We start from the raw sequence: 11,947 nt of genomic DNA on the forward strand, positions 1-11,947 counted from the left end.
TGATGTACTTGCAATCCAATAAGAAATTCGATCTCTCCAAACATTGACATCTCAAATTCATGTTTCATCTAATCAGTGAAATCTTTGCATAGAGCATCTTTTCCTCCAAATATTATATCATCAACAAAGATTTCAGATATCAAAACATCTTTACCTTTCTCTTCCTTGATATACAGATTGTTGTTGTCAACTGTTTTCTCAAATCCTATCTTGACAAGATATTTTTGAAGTCTCTCATACCATGCTCTAGGTGCTTGTTTCAAACAATAGATTGCTTTATGTAGTTTACAAACCATATCTATGTTGTTCTCATCAACAAATCCCTCTGGTTGTTCAATATAGACTTCCTCTTCCAATATACCATTCAGAAAAATAGACTTTACATCCATCTGATAGACTTTAAAACCTTTATATGCAACATATGCAAATAAAGTTCTTACTCCTTCCATTCTAGCAATAGGGGAAAATGTTTCCTCATAGTCTTGTCATGCCCTAAGTTTACTAGCTCAAAACACAACTTTTTTTTTTTTTTGAAGGATTAGAGGTATCATGTATTAATCTCTACATGTTAAAGGTCTGGTCAACTATTAGATATGACATAGGTCTAGGTTGCATTGGTGTGGGTAATTTTAGGAGAGAATGTTTAACAATATGGTATTTAAAATTATATATCATTTTTTTTTTTTTTTTCATTCTCAATTTGAATATATTCCTACACATCGAACTCTCATTGTAAAAATCATACCATTATGTTTTAAATTTCTTTTATGCTCAAATTTCTAAAGTCAATCTTAAGGAGTCCTGTCCCTACCCCTGACATTGCTTTACTAGATCTCCAAAAAGGGTCTACATAATTTCTACATCTCTACATTTATATGTCATGTTTATTATTCGTATAGCAATATCACTTCATTTCACACTATACTACCCAGTGCGTATGACAAGTATTTTGAATGCTAAGGTATGTGATATGAGTAGTGTACTACAACTTAAACATTTAAACCTATACATCTAATTCCAAAAGCTACTCTTAAATTTTTGAATTGCATTACACAATTAAACTTTCTAAAGGTTACTAATTACTAAAAAGATGCTACCACAAAAACTTTTTACACACTAGCATGAGTTAAGTTATCAATCTACTAGCATTTAAACTTATTATTTTACCATCCCACTTACAAATTCATTTATGCCATTCTACTATTGACTATATTGTAACAACTATTTTATCTATGTTTATTTCCAATATAAAGCATTAACATTAACAATTCTAGTTAATAACACTGAGTCCTCATCATTTCTAACTTGGCAATCATATCAACTTACATTCATTATCATTAGATTTCTCACTCTAACCCAAAAATTAATGCTAATCTGTGAAAATTCAATTATTTTATTATAATATCATATGTACTAAATGATTAACACTATTCTAATAATAATAAACATGCACCTTTTTACTAATATCTAAATCCTACATACTTATTTCACATGTTCCTTATCTTATTAACTTCAAGGTCCCTTACTCTAACAAAACTAATAGTACTACCCAAATTATTAGCCTACACCCAACTAAATAACATCTACAATTAATTTACTACTAGCATCCTATTAACCCAACTCGTCACAATGTTTTGATAGGTAATCAGTGGAAGCCTTGATTGTTTATTATTAGTGTTAATAGCGAGTAGATTTGAACCCAAGACCTCTTGGATGAGAAGCTCACAATTTACCAATCTCTTGTAGGCTCTCGCCACAATGTTACTCCACTACCACCTTCACTAATCTATTTACTAAATCTCTAACTAATAAACCCACATACTCAACTTGCATTCCTGAAGGTCGACCTCACCATTCGAATCCTTCTTCCCCTTATCTTGGGACATGTGGACACCTCCAAGACTGACCCTTACACCTAGTCCTCCCTCCCCACACTCCACACGACTCGAGATTCTCCAAACCCCAATGCAGATGTGGATGGCGCATAGGTCGTACGTCCCTTGGGTAGGCGTTGAGTATGTGGAGGTGCTTAGGATAGTGAGACGAACTCGCCATATTTCAAGGCACTTTTTTTTGGTACAGCGCCCCTACTTACTCCCTCTGTGAATTGTTGAATGATGGTGATGGATCAATCACGTGATCCCAACTGCCTAGTGTCCTCTCTAGATGATAGATGTTGGAGTTAACATCATACGTTGGGGCTTGGGGTATGATTATAATGTTTTTTTTTAATGTTTTTTTTTTTTTTAACTTTTTCAACGTGACTACTTTCTTGGGTGGTGAAGATGGGTTTTTAAAAAAAAAAATTGGTGAAGATGGGTTTTAAAAAAAACAATTTATAAGATGTGTTTGGGACTTGGGAGTAGGATCATGCGAATGCCCATTGTCACATCTTTTAACATAGACTCTCCTTCCAAGAGATCCACCCATTACATGGGTGCGCTAATATATATATATTTGAAGGTTCTTTTATTTTATTTCTAGAGTTATTTATTGAAATAAGTTATTGTCGAATCTTGTGACTATAATGATGGCTTAAGGGGTTACCTAGTGTAAATCAAATTTCTAAGCTTGTAGGTCCAACTAGGAACTCAAGTACATGTTCTTATTATTATATTGGTTTGTATTCTTGGGTGGGCATTACTTTTTCCTCCCATACATTTTCCAGAGAGGAAAAAGTATGCCTACAGTAATATCTCTCATAGATTTTATGTTCCACATTTTCTCCTTTCAAGCCAACTCTAATTTATTCTATCATGGAATTTTAAGGATTGTGTTGATGATTTACGGATGTTATCCAGTCTAGGAATTTGATTAGACTTGAGTTCTAAATGAACCATTATTCAAACATGTATCAAGACTAATAACTTTTCTTCCTTTGAATCAAAAGCATAGCCTAATTACATTGCAATCCTCCCATAAATTCAACTATACAGAAAGAAATATTATCCACAAAAATATATACTAAAACATATTTAATCAGCTATAGACCATTAAAGAAAGAGGATATCATCTCAAAACTTCTCTATGATGCATCAAATTTCAAAATATGAAAACTCATAATGAAGCTTTCCTTGCAAGATGTCCATACACAACTTCTCAATCCTTCCTTAACATTTTCAACAACATACATTAATAGTATTAAAATTTCACTTTTCAACATGCTAAGAGCAACCCAAAAAAAAAAGAGATTAATCTTTACAACATTTTTTTTTGATAACATGGAAAGGTTGGTCCTGCTACATTCTTGAGCTTCCAATATTTTCAAGGGTGAAACCCTATCCTCTGCAAGGGATCCACTTCACAAATTTCTGCAACACAACACAAAACTAGAACCATGGAGGCTCACCTCCCAACCTAAGCTTCCATGAAGCCACCCACTGAGCAGGGGAAGCAAGATCCAAACCAAGTTTCATTCCAATCTCACAAATGCATGAACATCACATTTCAACACTCAACAATCCCATCCCAAGGTATTTCACAAAGGTTCACCAATGGAACCTCTAACATAGGGTGAAGGTGTGCTTCCAAGGAGGTTTGCCATATCATATCATATTTTTCATAACACAACTTTCATGCCCTTTCGAGGCTTCACAATTCAACAAATATCATGCCTTTTCAGGGCTTCACAAATCAACAAAATATCATACCCGTTTGGGGCTTCACAAAACATCCTCCAACACACACTATCAAAAACTTCAACTTCCTTGAAACCCATACTTCATTTACTTCATTTCTTCTCCATTCTTCCCTTACCACCCTTAAGCAAAATATGAATAAAAATGGCATACAATGGAGCCAATACTCCAAGGTCCTCAACTATGCAAGCCCAACTATACCCTTCACCCTGGACTTCTCTTCCCTTCCCACAAGGGTGAGTGAAGCCCTCACACCCATGATCACATTCACATTCAAACAAGAAAATTAAAAAAATATCAAGAGGGCAACAAAAACCCAGAAAAATCTTCAAGGGACACATAACACATTTACATCTCCATAATACAATGCCAAAGTTCATAACACAAGATCTACCATGCAATGCATACTCCATTGATAATCCTTCACACTTTCAGATTTACTTATCCATGCTAAAGGGAAGAATGAAAAAGAAGCATATTTTGAAACACCAACCTTGGTCCAAGCTAGGGTAAAGATAGTTTTAGTAGAGCTCCCTTAATCTCCCTCCAAAGCTAACTGTCTCTAAAATTATAGAGTGGGTGAACAACCCACTAACTTGTCACCCCTCCACTAAAAAGACTCTCTACCCCCCCCACCCCCCACCCCCCCCTCTTTTTGGTAGGAACATCAAGCCTCCCTTATCTTACACCGTTGCTCCTCCAAAATAAAAAAGTTGACCAAGTGGAATTGTGAGGGTGCTTTCATGGGGAAACTCAAATTTCGAATTGGTTCAAGATAGCTTTGTTTAAGAGGTTCCCTAAGTTAAGAAATCATTAAAATAGAGAAATCATTAAAATAGTTGAATTTAGGCCCCTAACATGTTATGCTACCATAGGGGTGGCTTTTTATCAATAAAATAACACTTTATGGTCCCATTTAGGCCCCCTAAAATCCCTAACAAGTCTGAATTCGAAAATCAACATGATGGTGACCCATCCTAACACTCTAAGTGACATGTCATCCACACATAAACCACCACAAGTGTCAAGTGACACATTAAAATACATTACACTTCACCTTGACATGTCCTTAATGCATCTAATTTATGATTAACATATTCACAAGCAAGCAACCATACAATTAAGAAGAAAAATAATTTCACAACGAGGCTTTTGAATCTTCCAAGATTCGCCTTGGTTAAACTGTGTTCACAATGTTTGGAACTTGTTTCCCCCAAGAATTTCCATGGTTCCTCTTCCTACACATTTAACTCAAGCAACAGTAGTCCAAGGAATCATATAACATATATATCGTAAATACATATAATGATATCCATGATTCAAGTAAATCATTCGAGATGTTAGAATATCAAATCTGTATATCATAAACTATCAAATTAACATCTATCTAAATTTTAATAATCATCAAAATCATTTATCTACGTATCATAATCATTCATCACATAAAGCATCGTAATCCAATTATCATTTATCTACGATCATAGATTACCATAATCAAAACATTGTTAAGCATTGCATCAGAATCTCATAGTATCATGTCATTAACTACGTCCACATGTGTTTGAACATTTCTTAACAATAATAGGTTCATGGTGCATATAATAACGTAAAACACTACTGAGATATCAAAATCCATAGATGAAACAAATCCCCTATCCATATAAGTCTCAAATAACTATCAAAAGATCAAGGTCTTGAATATCAAAAAGAAAATAAAATATCCATGTTATGATGGGTCGGCATGAGGCCTAACAAGTCTAATCCTTCTTCTTGAGCATAACCCTTACATACTAGTCTGGCTTTGTTTCTAGTAATCTCACCATTCTCATCTAGCTTGTTTTTGAATACCCACTTGGTGCCAATCACATTCTTGTCAGCTAGTCTGGGAACTAAACTCCAAGTTTTGTTCTCCTTTATTTGATCAATCTCTTCTTCCATAGCTTTATACCAGTCACATCTTGTAATGCATCATACACTATCTTAGGTTCAAATTTTCTTAATAGACATGATTCATTTCTTAGTCTATTCCTTGTCATTGCTCTTGCATCTTTGTCACTAATTATCTGTTCAGCGGGGTGATGTCTCTTCATATATTTGGATAATCTTGGTTCTGTCCTTGTTTCCATGTTTGATCTTTTAGATTCAAGGTCACTATGCACATCGTTGTCAGGTAGTTCTACATCTCTTTCATGTGTACTGATTTCAGAGTCAGAATGTGCATTTTTTTCATTCTGCAACTCGGCTTCTGAATGCAACTCGGCATTCACTGGTTGTGACTCAGCTGAAACTGAAATTTGTTGTTGAATCCCAATTTGATTGATAGCATTCTCGTCAATAGGCATTCCTTCATAAGAATACACAAAGGTTCTGTATTGATATAATCTCTTTGGTTCTTCAACTTGGACTTCTGTATGCTCATCAAAGTTTGCATTTGCACTTTCCACAATTTTGTTAATGTTAGTATTTAAACACTTATATGCTTTACTTCTAGTGGAGTAACCAAAGAATATGCCTTCATCACTTTTTGCATCAAATTTTCCATTTCTAGTATCTTTAAGGATAAAGCATTTGCAACCAAATACTTTGAAATGCTTTACATTGGGTGAGTGACCATACCATAATTCAAAAGGTGTTGCATTTGTACCTTTCTTGACTGGTACTCGGTTTAGTGTGTGAACAGCTACACTTACAACTTCTCTCCAATATTTCAGAGCAACAGTTTTTTCCATCATTAATGTTCTGGCACAGTCAATCATAGATCTATTTCTTCTCTCAGCAATTCCATTCTATGGGGGAGTTCTAGGAGCTGATGTTTGTCTCTTGATTCCTTTCTCATTGCAAAATATCTCAGATTTGTTTGATGTGAATTCTCCACCTCTGTCGGATCTCAGGCATTTCAAACTCTTTCCTATTTCCTTTTCAACTCTATCTACATACCACTTAAACATTTGAAAAGCATCAAATTTTTGCTTTAAGAACATAACAGTCATCATCCTGGAATAGTCATCAACAAACAACATTATGTATTTATCTCCTTTGTAGCTTTGCACTTCTATTGGACCACATAAATCAGTATGGACTAACTCAAGTACTTCTTTAGATGTATAGTTTTTACTCTTGAAACTTGACTTGGTCATCTTTCCTAGCTGACATTGTTTGCACATGATGTTGTCAGGCTTCTTCAGTTTAGGTAAACCTCTAACTTTCTTTATTTTGCTGATATTGACCAGATTATCAAAGTTGACATGACATAGCCTTCTATGCCATAACCACACATCATCAAATTTTGCAACAAAACAAGAAGCATTTTCCATATCAAGATAAAATAGATTACTTCTTGTTTGATCTCCTTTTCCTATCAATTTACCATCAGTATCATAGATTTTTGCAATTTTGTTTCCAAATTCTACTTTGCACCCTACATTGCCTAACCTTGAGACACTCAGCAAATTGTAGTTTAGTCTTTCAACATAGTATGCATTATCACATGAAATTTTCTCTATAATCTTAATGGAGCCTTTTCCTTTGATTTGACATGGAGCATCATTTCCAAATCTAACACTATTTCCAATCATACTGAGTAAAGTTAACAAACTTACTTTTGTCTCTTGTCATGTGATGTGAGCACCCACTGTCTATGATCCATCTGTCATTCTTTTTCATACATGTTACCAGTGTTGTAGGCTCTTCTTCATCAGACTGGTCCTTCATGGCCACATAAACAACTTCATCGTCATTATCATCATAATCCCCTTCAACAATACATCACTTCTTGCCTTTGTCTTTGTAATCTCTCTTATCATCTTCTCTTCTATTTTTGTACTTACTGCCTTCCTTGTAATCCTTTTTCTGTGTACACCTTGCAGAAATATGTCCTACTTCATTGCAATTGAAACAAATGATAAGCAGCTTACCCTTGAATTTTCCTTTGCCTCTGTGAAATCTTCTAGCTAGTAATGCTTCCAATTGTTCCACATCTTCCTCATAAGTGCTACTTTCACTGGATACATATTTCATCTTTCTTCCCTTCTTTAATTTCACCTATTAAGTATCTTTCAGTGATAGCTTGGCCTTGAAAGCAGATTCAACATTCTCAGGTCTGTAGTTGTCAAAGTTAGATAACTCAAATGCAGTAAGTTTACCCACTATACCTTCAAAACTTAGATTGTTTCTTGGTACACATCTTAGCTCTTGTATAGATGATACTCTAATAGCATAGATAGGGAGCAAGGTTCTTAAGAACTTACTATTAACAATATCATCATCTAATTGACCATTCAAACATCTTTTTACACTTACCACTTCCTTTATTCTAGAGGCATACTAAGCAGCATTCTCACTTTCCTCCATTTTCATATCATCAAACTTTCCTCTGAAGCTTTCTCTTTTTGCTCTTTGGACATCCTTTGATATCATCGAATTCAGCCTAGTTGAGTGCAGAAGCAATCTCCAGCATTGTCTAATTGTGTTCATGTTTGTTCTTCAAATCTTTTGTAGTAAGAGTACCAGTTAGATCAACATGTTCAATAACAACTGAATTTTGGGCATAATCACCTATGGATCCAAGATGCAGCTTCATCAAACTTTTCCATGCAACAAAGGTGTCTTTGTTGAGCTTGTGAACTTCTCTTTTAGGCATTTTGATCTTTTCTGCTTCTAGTTCCTTTAAACTAAACCAACAGCAATGCTCTGATACCAATTGTTGGAAATGTTTTAGAATAACTGAGAAGGGGGTGGGGGGGGTGAATCAGTTATCCAAGGTCTAAATGCCCTAATAATACTTTTTCACTAATTATAGTGAGCCCATTAAACTATTCATGCATCCAACCTTAAAACAACCATCTTAGAAAGTTACAGCAAATCAACATATAGGAATAAAATATGCAAGATCAACACATGACACAGTGATTTACGTGGAAACCCAATTTGGGAAAAACTACCAGTAACATGCTACTCAATTTTCACTCTTCTAAAGTCATGCCCTGTTAAAGGCTTATAATACACTGTTAAATGTGACCTTGTTAGAGGATTTCACCACACTGTTAGGAGTGGGCCTAGTCAAAGGACTTTGGAACATTCACTTGGAATGTCACCCTGTTAAAGGATTTACAACATGGCTATTAAACCAACCTAAGTTCATAGGATTTATACTAACTGTTACAATTGCTAGAGAGTAACAATAAGGGCTTTTGATCTGATACAACTCACAACATATCTTGCAGATTTTAGTTCATACTTCAGTTCAATCCTTTGCTTGGCTTTAATCACTGCGGCTCTGACATCTTGTCTTCCTCTCAAGCTTCATTTCCTTGAGTCTTCTTGCTCATCATACCAATGCAATCATCTCTATGGTCACCTATCGAAATAGAGTTTCTGTGCTCTCTTCCTCCTTAGCACCTTCTTTAGCATTTCATGCTTTCATACTTGACCCACCTTTTTCTTCGTGACCTTATGACTCCTTAAATAGAAATTTGGAATAATTTTCTCGATCAATTCTCCTTCTCCAATTTTAGCATTTCAATAGATTAGGTAGGATACAATGTATCTGTCCCATATCTCATTTTTATCTAGAAACTTCATCTAGAATCTAGTTGTATTCGCCCAAAAAAAATTTACATAGAGTTCTATGCCACCAACTCATCATTCTTATCTTCTATCTAGTTCACAAAATTCTAGATAACAACTATTTCGGGTCAGATCAGGCAAATCTTTGACTTTTCAAATAATGCAGCAGCTTGGCACTTATTGACTTTTTGATGCTCGGCACATGAACATAACTCGGCACTTGATCTTCACTTGGCACTTGATCTTCACTCGGCACTTGATCTTCATTCGGCACTTGATGAAAATTTGTTTGGCTTGAACTAGCTTGCTCAGCTCCCTCTGATGAATTTAATCAAGCTTTGCAAACAGTCATATTACAACTTCTTTTTCTACAGTTTCTAAGTGTAGCCAACCTCTTCATCTTCAAGTATATTGTCAATACATCACTTTATCATTGTCTTAACTGATCTTTGCACTTCCTTACAAAACCATAACTCAACCTTTCTCTTAGGTTCTTTTGTTGCATCTTATTGATTCTTCATCAATCAAGTAAGTGATAGTGCTTGGATCTTATAAGCAATTGCCATTCTAGCAAATAGCAGGTTTGACATCAGTGACAAAATAGTGATTGAACACATTTTGTAGCAACAATATCTTTCATACAATGATCTTTTTCAATCAGATTACAACATCTATGTGGTCTTCTAGAATTTCATCCTCATTTTGGGTTATTTTTAAAATAAAATAAAATATCCTCTTAAATCATTCCCTCTATAGTATCTTTTGTACTTTTCCAAGAAATAATTTTTCATCTCATCCCAGTTATGGCCAACATTTCCCTATAACCTCATAAATCATCTCAATGTTGACTCCTTAAGAGTTGGAGGGAATAGTTTAAGTCTATGGGCATTTGTGGTATAGTCCTAACTTCTACAAAGGGTGTAAAACTCAAAAATGAATGTATCACGGTCCTTTGTGATTAGTCTATTAAACTTTGGGAAGAGTTGAAGCTAGTATGTTATTGAGATTATTGTTATCATGTTGATCAATAATAAAGAATGGAAAAGTAGGAGTTTCATTCATTCTTAGTGGACCTCTTGGTTGGTAGATCGACTAGGGCTTGCATATTATCAACTTTGTATTAATTAAATTATTGATTAGGAGGAATAAGGTACAGTTTTCTTAAGATATTAGGAAAGGGATTGAGGTATATGAGTTCCTCAAATATCTTCAGACCAAAATATTCTTCTTTTAAGGGTAATGAGGAAGTTGGTAAGTCCTAAGAAAGCATCAACAAAGGGATTTTCTTCTTCTAAAAAAATATTTCTCCTAACTAGTTATTGGAGTTATTGGGAAGATATCTTCCTAGAGAATCCCTCAATATTATTCTTCTATTTGTGTATATTTATTGAGAACTAAATGTCTCTAGAATTATTTTCAAAATAAATAATTACTAAAATAACTTAAAGAAAAATAGAATAAAACTTGAGTTGGAAACTTGAACTAATGGATTCAATAGGTTGTCAGCTTGACATTATCCCCAGTAATGACAACAAAAGTTTTGGCCTATGCAGATAGACTAATAACTAGGCATACTTCTCATACTCAATGAATGGACATCTTAATGAAAATCTGTTTATCTATGGAAAGATTTATTTAACTAATCAACCCAAGGATGTAGGCTTGAAATGGCTTTGCACAATATATGTACTAAGAATTTATTGGAGTCATGATACTATTACTTGGAAAAGAAATTATGGGAAAATAAGTGATTGAATGGAATCTATCTAAGTCCTTTTTACCATAACATCATTGAACATAAAAGCTAAGAAAGATCATATTTTCTAGAAAGGAATACTCTACATGTCTTGGCTATAGGAATAGACATAGGAACTACTTCCATGCAGTTGCAAGAATAGACAAGGATCATATTAGAAAATAGAAAATTAGAAAATATGTGAAGGTTCACTCACAAAGTTCACTAGTTTGTGAATAATGAAGTCCCCTTTAGATGACTGAATCCAAACTACTCAATAAGATATTGATTTAGAATAAATAAAACTTCTTTATTCATAAAACTAAAATGGATTATACAAATGATAATTGAAAACTAGAAAACTATCTTGCTAAACTAAATTGCATCAACTCAATAATGATTTATCTCTCTTCTACCACCTAGCTAACACGAAGAGGACTTCTACAACTTATTTATACCAAATATTACAACTAACTCTACTTATACTTACTACTTCTAACATGATATGTATTGGTGGTTATTACATTAAAGAATCATTGAGAAACTTTCTCAACAAGGAAGAATTGGTCTTCCACACAATCACATCAGAGAATGTAGGATAACTAGCACCTATATTTGTTGTTCATAAATAGTCGAAACCAATTCATGCAAGAAATCATGTAACTCAACTAGTCTCGCATGATTCCATAGTTTTCCTTCTTCATGGTTGTGTGACTCGGTCCAAGTAGTTGGTAGAATCTTGTTGAAACTTTGTTGGACCATTCCTCCTTAATGCCATATACCCACAATGCGAAGTTACGAGTAGAAGACATGGAAATTCATTCATTTCACATCTCGTCTATTCATTATATCTTAGTTATAATTAATCATGCACTTATCACATGATTGCAGGAAGATAAGCTACTTGGTTGCAAAAACTTACTATTATTCAATTATTTACATGGGAATAATATAAAGGCAACCATAGTTCAAAAAATCAAGTATTTATCTAAAATATATAAAGTTTTTA

The sequence above is a fragment of the Cupressus sempervirens genome, chromosome 9 (assembly GCF_028749045.1).
Source record: "Cupressus sempervirens isolate cs-2001-9-10 chromosome 9, ASM2874904v1, whole genome shotgun sequence".
Taxonomy (NCBI): Eukaryota; Viridiplantae; Streptophyta; class Pinopsida; order Cupressales; family Cupressaceae; genus Cupressus; species Cupressus sempervirens.